Raw genomic sequence first — 8,862 nt, 5'->3', positions numbered from 1 at the left:
ATGGGTGAGGATACCCTGAGGAAGTTGATGAGTTTCATCATTGTGTCCATGATTTCTGCAAACTTTTCTGATAGAATGGCACACAGGACAGTCTAATGAATGATGAAGTGAATGATGCAATGGTAAGCAATAAGGTCAGGGTTGTCCTTTTTCAGTCGCGCCACAGCTCCTCTTTCTTTTCCTACCATAGCAGGGGCTCCATCTGTGGTGACTGAGACCACTTTTTTCAGATCTATCTTCCTCTTTTTCAGAATCTCCCTAATGGCCTCATATATGTCTTCTCCTCTTGTATGTGTCTCAAGTGGTGTTACACCTAACAGGTCCTCACAGAGTTTTTTGTTTCTTTGTGAAAAAATCTTACATACACCAAAAGCTGGGCATTATCAGTTATATCTGTTGATTCATCAATGGCTTAAGAGATGCATACTGCACTCTGAATAGCTGCATCAAGTGTGCCAATACATCCTCTGTTAATATTTCAGTATTTTTTGTTGCCGTTGACGCTGATAGTGGGATTTGGTTGATTTTTTCACATAGCCCTTTCTGTTTTTTTCCCTCAAGTAAAGTTTCAGCAACAGCATTCAAGCACTCCTTAACAAACGTTCCATCTGGCCATTTGTGTTGCCCCAAAATCCATGCTACTTTAAGTGAACATTCATTTGCACGCTGCTGGGCTATAAATGAATGTGAGATGACTTTGGTGGATCTGTCATACTGGGCTCTTCACCTCGGAATGCTGTGGATATGTTTGCTCAAATGAACCGTGTTTTGTTTCGTTGTGGCGCTTCACATTTCTGCTTTTTATTATCGCCACCTTTTCGCAACAAATGAGACAAACTGGTTTTAAACTTCCCATAGGAAGAATGAACATGTATTGGTCTGTCCATTTATCTTTGAAAGCTCGGTTTTCAGCATCTACCTTCCTTTTCTTGAAACAACCCATGCTCTCTGGCTCTTTTGCTACTATTTCCTCCACACACTCTGGTAATACTCTGTAAATGTAAATGTCCCCATTAGTGTTCCCCCTTACATCAGCTGCCCCTATCAGAGTCATTCATTACATTGGGTGCCCCCATCGGACTACCCCCATAAATCAGTTGCCACCATCAGAGTACTCCCTCAGGTATTCTCATCAGAGTGCCCACTTACATCAGGTTTCTGCAATGGAAAGCCCTCTTACATCGGATGTTTCCCATTAGTGTTTTCCCTTACATCTTTTGTCCCCATCAGAGTACCCCATTATATAAGGTTCCCCCATTACAGTGCCCCCTTACATAGGGTGTCCTCTTTAGAGTGCCCCCTTACATTAGGTGTCACCATAAGAGTGCCTCCTTACATCAGGTATCCCCACCACATCAGGTGTGCCCATCAGAGTGCCCTTTTGATTAGGTGTGCCCATCAGAGTGCCCCTTTACATCGGGTGTCGTCATCACATTGCCCACTTACATCAGGCATTCCCGTCAGCGTACCGCCTTACTTTAGAAATCCCCATCAGTGTGCCTCCTAACATAAAATGTGCCCATCAGTGTGCCCCTTAACATAAAATGTGCCCATCAGCATGCCCCTTAACATAAAATGTGCCCATCAGCATGCCCCTTAACATAATATAAGTGGCATACTGCTAGGCATGTCCTGAAGAAGCGTGCTGCGTCACGCGAAACGCGTCGACGTCATACACCACTACGCCCGCGGACTCCACCCTCCACCCTATCGAAAACTCTGACCGTGTACACAGCCCGAATACTCGATGCTCGATGCCCAGCCCTGATTGGTAGACGGATAAGCTCCCACGCTCTCTGGCGGACACTAAGGCTTGCCCCCCCCAACGGACTCACCATGGCCGGACATACAATCGGACTGATTTCTGACGGACAGCACTAAGCGGACATCACACGGACTCAGACCATCCACACGGTCAGTAAACGGCTCTGTTCCTGTGACTATATATTTTCTTACATGCCTGTCTTGTTGATATCTATAGAGACGGAAGGCTGACTGAATGATCGGAGACATACTAAGTGTGTCTATCAGCAAGCATAACCCTATACACCGGACTGCAATATCCACAGACCATAGGACATTCAGCTACAGAGCGCTCTGACTGCTCAGATACATACACTGGTTGAACACTAGACCGGGTATGCAAATCAATGTTTAAAGTCACATGTTTGTCTGCCTGCTTCGCTTACTTATCTGTCCGTTTAAGTCATATGTCCGTGCCGCTTTATATGGTGTCTACTGCTGTGCTATGTGTTTAAAGACTCACCTGGAGCAGCCATTCAATATATGTCCATTTGCCAGAGAGGGATGTGGTAGAGCCATCAATTACCCTTGCATACCATGTGGGTGTGAGGATCCTGCACCGAACGGCCATATACGGAGACCTTTGATAACCACCAACTAAAACTCTTATATCAAGATTTTTACGGATATCCCCAACTGGATGTTTCTACTGGGGGTGGTTCTCTCCATACATGTTATGTTCACACTCCAAGAGCGCTACAATTAATTTCATTTTTGTCATGAACACTTTTTGAATATTTTTTGAATTTTCAAGTGATCGCTGGATTTTTCAATGTGCAATTGGGGTGGTGGGTGGAGTTTGTAGCGTAGTGGTGCCAATTTTCACTAGACAGGACCTTTTGCAGTGTTTCATCTTTATGTTGATAGGTAATTTTATTATAACATTCTGTGCAATGTTGATGCTGTTGTTTACATTTTTATTTCATATATTTTTTCATTCAATAAAGCTTTATGTGATTTAATTTACCTCACCTTTGTTGTAGCCATACTTTGCAACTGCTTCTCTTTATCCCTTTTTGTCTCATAAATTTTTAGTTGCTTGGCACACAGGCTATATGCCGTTGGGTTTGAGGTAATATATTTTATATACATACATAACACCCCCATACCCCATTGTGGGTTGAGTGGGCTTCCTAAGGTCCGGTATTCCTCCCCCCCCCATCCCCTTGGAATACATACTGCTAGGCACATTTTATGTTAAGGGGTACACTAATGGGCACATTTTATGTTAAGGGGCACTCTGATGGGCACAAAAAAATGTGCCCATCACAGAACTCCTTTACATCATGTGTCCCCATGACAGTGCTCCTTTACATCAAGTGTCCGCATCACAATGCCAGCTTACATCAGGCATTCCCGTCAGAGTGCCCCCTTACATTAGGTATCCCCATCACAGTGCTCCTTTACATCAGTTGTCCCCATCACAGTGCCACCTTATGTCAGGCATTCCCGTCAGAGTGCCCCCTTACATCTGGTGTCCCTATCATAGTGCTTCTTTACATCAGGTGGCACCATCACAGTACCACCTTACATCAGGCATTCCCGTCAGAGTGCCCCCTTACATCAGTTGTCCCCATCAGTGTGCCCCCTTAACATAAATTGTGCCCATCAGAGTGCCCCTTAACATAAAATATGCACTTTTTTTATAGGGCACTCTAATGAGCACAACAAAATATGCCCATCAGTCTACACACGTTATAAAACTTTCTCATAAGCTTTAAGAAGTGCAGCTATTGTATTAAACCACATTGCTTTCTCCCCTTTAACATATGCCCCACATACCTTTAGGGCAGGAGTCCGCAAGCTCTGCCAGGAGTCGAGCCAGGAACCATGAGCCACGAGCAGCAGGGGGCGGGGTGCGCACATAATGTCATGCCCCAACTCGCTGCCCAGCTGAGAGGGAGCCACAGTCAGGAGCAGGGGGGCGGGGCGCGAGGCACGCACGTGACGTCCCGCCCCTACTCGCGGCCTGATTGGGAGTGATCCGGGAGCTACAGTAAGAAGGAGGGGGCATGGCGCACACACAGGACATCACTGGTTGCTGGGACACCCGTGGTCTCAGCAAACCAATGACTGATAACAGGTAGCGGCCTCGCGGTCGCAAGCATCGTGGGGTCCGTCCTTGGACCGCGGGCCGCCATTTAGTGATGGTTGTTCTAGGCTATAAGAAGATTGCAAAGACCCTGACACTGAGCTGCAGCACTGTGGCCAAGACCATACAGTGGTTTAACAGGACAGGTTCCACTCAGAATAAGCCTCGCCATGGTTGACCAAAGAAGTTGAGTGTATTTGCTCAGCATCATATCCAGAGGTTGTCATTGGGAAATAGACGTATAAGTGCTGCCAGCATTGCTGCAGAGGTTAAAGAGGTGGGGGGTCAGCCTGTGAGTGCTCAGACCATACACGGCACACTGCATCAAATTGGTCTGCATGGCTGTCGTCCCAGAAGGAAGTCTCTTCTAAAGCACAAGAAAGCCAGCAAACAGTTTGCTGAAGACAAGCAGACTAAGGACATGGATTACTGGAACCATGTCCTGGTCTCATGAGACCAAGATAAACGTATTTGGTTCAGGTGGTGTGTGGCGGCAACCAGGTGAGGAGTACAAAGACAAATGTGTTTTGCCTACTGTTAAGCATGTTGGTGGGAGTGTCTTGGTCTGGGGCTGCATGAGTGCTCCAGACAATGGGGAGCTACAGTTCATTGAGGGAACCATGAATGCCAACATGTACTGTGACATACTGAAGCAGAGCATGATCCCCTCCCTTCTGAGACTGGGCCGCAGGGCAGTATTCTAACATGATAACGATCCCAAACACACCTCCAAGATGACCACTGCCTTGCTAAAGAAGCTGAGGGTAAAGTTGATGGACTTGCCAAGCATGTCTCCAGTCCTAAACCCTATTGAGCATCTGTCGGGCATCCTCAAACCGAAGGTGGAGGAGCGCAAGGTCTTTAACATCCATCAGCTCCGTGATGTGGTCATGGAGGTGTGGAAGAGGACTCCAGTTGCAACCTGTGAAGCTCTGGGCAACTCCATGCCCAAGAGGGTTAAGTCACAACTGGAAAATAATGGTGGTCGCACAAAATATTGACACTTTGGGCCCAAATTGGAAATTTTCACTTAGGAGTGTACTCACTTTTGGCGCAGCAGTTTAGACATTAATGGCTGTGTGTTGAGTTATTTTGAGGGGACTGAAAATTTACACTGTTATACAAGCTGTACACTTACTACTTTACATTATAGCAAAGTGTCATTTCTTTAGTTTTGTCAAATAAAAAGTATATATATACTGTATATATGTACACAGTATATATACTGTATGTATGTATACAGTATATACTGGATGGGTGGAAGTCTATGTGCTAATATGTGACAGGAGAACTAAGCACTCTAAAGGCTTCTGATCATTATATTAGTCTGCAAGTACTCTGCTGGACTTTGTCATCTATTTTGGAATCCAATAAATGCTGCTTTCTCGAAAGAACCATGTTGCTGCAGAAATTCTTTTGGATTGGAAGAGTTTGCGTCCTACACCTGTCGATGTACACCTGTTTCAACAACAATATGAATAACTACAATAGATTATTAGTCATCTTCATTATTTATATTTACACACTTCACAGCCCCCCCTCTTCTTTTCACAGCCGCGTTTAACATCACAGCACCTTCATTTCAAAGCCACCCCCCCCCCCCTATCAATATCATAGTCCACTCTTAACATCACAGATCCCCTTTAGAATACAGAACCCTTCCACATCACAGTCCCCCTTTACACCATAAACACTGATTCTCATTACAGCCTCCTGTCTTCTCATCACAATCCTCCCTTCACATCATAGTCCTCCCTTTGCATCACCATCACATCCCCCTTCACATCAAAGCTCCCCCTTAACATAATAGTCCCCTTCCACAGAACAGTCATCCCTTTACATCACAGTCCACCTTCACATCACAGGCTCTCCTTCACATCACAGCTACCTTTAACATCACAGCCCCTTCAAATCACAGTCCTCCTTCACATCACATTCCCAGCTTTACATCATATCCCCCTTTACATCACAGCTCCCTTCCCATCACTATTACCCCTTTACATCACAGCCCCCCTTTCATATCACTACCTTTACAGACCCTCCCGCAAAGCACAGCACCCCTTTGCATCACAACCCCTCTTTACATCACAGTTTCCCCTTCATACCACAGCCTCCCTGATCACATCACCCCCTGATCACAATCCTTCTACCCAGCAGTGTCCTCAGACTCCTTCACATCACAGCACCCTCTTTACAACATGCCCTGAATATGCCATGAGTAGTCAGTTTTCTGTGCTGTGTGTTACATATTTTTGATCAATGTACCAGGCTTCAAAGACCTCCTGCAATCCAGGGACAGAACTGTCACGAGTTATACCTTATTCTCCTCTATGCATTTTAAAGTATGCTCTTTAGGAGATGCAGTTTCACAAAAAGAAAACTCACATTTTTTTCCCATTAGCATTTCCTTCATATCTTTAAGTCTAACATCTCTTCAAAAAAGAGAAGTGCTTATTGTTGTGAAGGACTCTGCGGCATTTACTCACATGTTGACATTCACAGATGACTCTGACAGGTACCTTATTCTGATGTATGAAATTAATAACACTAAATATACCCTGGTTAATGAGAAGCAGCTCCCTTTTTTGAAAATACTATGAAAAAAGTCAACAATGTGCTCCAGGGATATGTGCTTTTGAGTGGAGACTTTAACGCACTGCCAAACACATTTCTGGACATATCTAACACATACTGATAATGAGTGCTAGCAATAGCAAATATCTAGAGACAAAGTAGGGGTTTCCAGGCTGATTTGGGAGAAGGAAGACCAGAGAAACAATACATTAAAATAAAATCATTTATTGATATATCTTAAAAGAAAGTTTATATACAATGGGGGATGTATAATGACACACATAAAACATCCCTCATATACAAGACATATATTAAAAACCACAGCACAGAAATATCTCCCTGTTATGGGAGCAATACATGCTTCAAGCTGATGTTGGTGCAAGAAGTCTTTGATGATATTCGGTTTGTGGGTCCCAATGCGGCGAGCGGCGTGATTCATTGTTTGGCGCCAAATGGACAATATATAAACCTCCCCGGGGGCATTAGGACCTCTAGGCAGGCACATACGGAAAATCACCGGTACCAAGGTATGTAGCATACATCCCTATAGACATCGATATCGACTACCTACCACTCGAGCCCCATATTAAGGATTTATATTCTGTTTTTCTAGGCTACCTATAGGGTCATGAATGGGTATCATGACTCTGAATGGTGTATAACCTAAACCATTCTATAGCCTGCCTCCATATACTTATGGTGAACTATCTGGAAGGTATGTGACCCTTTATATGGATTGCTTAATATTAGCATTTGTAGTACCACTAGGAAGGGGGTAAAATCTTCCGGTCTTAAAGTGATTAAAAATACACTCAATGTGAATTTTTTTGTCAAAAACATATAGCTAAATACATTTTGGCCTAAATATATGACAAAACTTGAATATATTGGATATTTTTTAACTGTCAAATTAGAAAATGTAAATTTTTCGCAAAATTTTCTCTCTTTTTTTATTAATATCGCAAAAAATAAAAAGCGCAGAGGTGATAAAACTCAACCAAAATAAAGCTCTGTGGGAAAAAAAGGACGTATATTTTGTTTGGGTACAGCATTGCACGACCGCGCAATTGTCAGTTAAAGTCGCGCAGTGCCAAGTTGAAAAAAGTCGGTCGCGGCGTGCTGACGTCACCTCGATGAGACGCTCAGGCGGGTGTTTGGAACTGTCCGGCCGGCAGCTCCGATTCAGCGCAGTTTTTAAGCATTCTATGTAAGTGCAATACTTTATTGTCTATTTTTAATAAAACCGGTTTACACTATGGATATCTCCATCATTGCTTTTATATGATTGTTGGAGCCATTTCTGTGGGTCGGCCTCTACACCACCAGGGCCCGCTAGTGTATGGGAGATTGGATATTCCCCGGGGACATCTGGAACTAAGATTTGGCATTCATTTGGCTTATCTCTGGTAAGCAGATTGTTTTGGTGAAGCTTCCCAGCGGGTCCTCAGCTCATTGGAAGTTACTCTTTATGCACATCTGTTTCTATTATCTGGTAATTGCATTTAGATCCAGGTGGTGGCTTATCCATAAGGCCTTCTTTGAGCTATATATTGATCTGCCTTCATATTGATCTGCCTTCATTTAACAACTATCTGGTAATTACAACACGTAAGGTGGTGGTGCATTCATAGCTTCTATCATCCTTTGAACTGCTGTGTATTTGTTTATTTATATCAACATCTGGTAAGCAGCCTGTGTTGGTGGTGGGTTGTACTAGCACCTTCCTTTTTTCCTTTGGCACATTCGGGAGTGACTCACCTGAATATTATACAGTATCACGCTATGTTTTATTTGTTTTTCATCCACACACATAATATATCGTGATCCTGGGACGGCCATCGCTGTGGAGGAATCCTTCGTAGATTTTCATCTGGCTCGGTCAATCCCTATTCAAGGCATATTTTACTGCTACTTCTGGTAAGCAGTAAATTTATTCATTTTCTTGCACGGGTGGATATTCGGTTGAATATATACTTTATTGGACTTTCTGAATCAAGCAACAATTTTTTAACAAACATTGGGACTTTTTGGACTCTTGATATATGTTTGTGTCACTTAGCGCAGCTTCCCCCCTCTATTTAAGTTGAAAAAAGTGGCCTGGTCATTAAGCAGCCAAATCCTCCGGGGCTAAAGTGGTTAAAGAACCTGGTCCAACAAGACTTTATTTTGGAACTATTAGAGTTTGCAACCAAACATAATTATGTTTGGTTTAAGAACGTCTTTTATTTACAGCAGAGGAGTTGCCATGGGAGCAAAATTTGCCCCTAGTTTGGTGAATTTGTTAATGGCTTAATGGGAGGATGATGTCATCTATGCCCAGGAGAAGCCAGAATTGATCCTCTGGGCTAGGTATATAGATGACATCCTCCTATGAAATGGTAATCTTGACTCAT

Source organism: Pelophylax lessonae (genome assembly GCF_965119305.1).
Source record: "Pelophylax lessonae genome assembly, chromosome: 4".
NCBI lineage: Eukaryota > Metazoa > Chordata > Amphibia > Anura > Ranidae > Pelophylax > Pelophylax lessonae.
The sequence above is the reverse complement of the archived record's forward strand: the minus strand, read 5'-3'. Positions refer to the sequence as shown.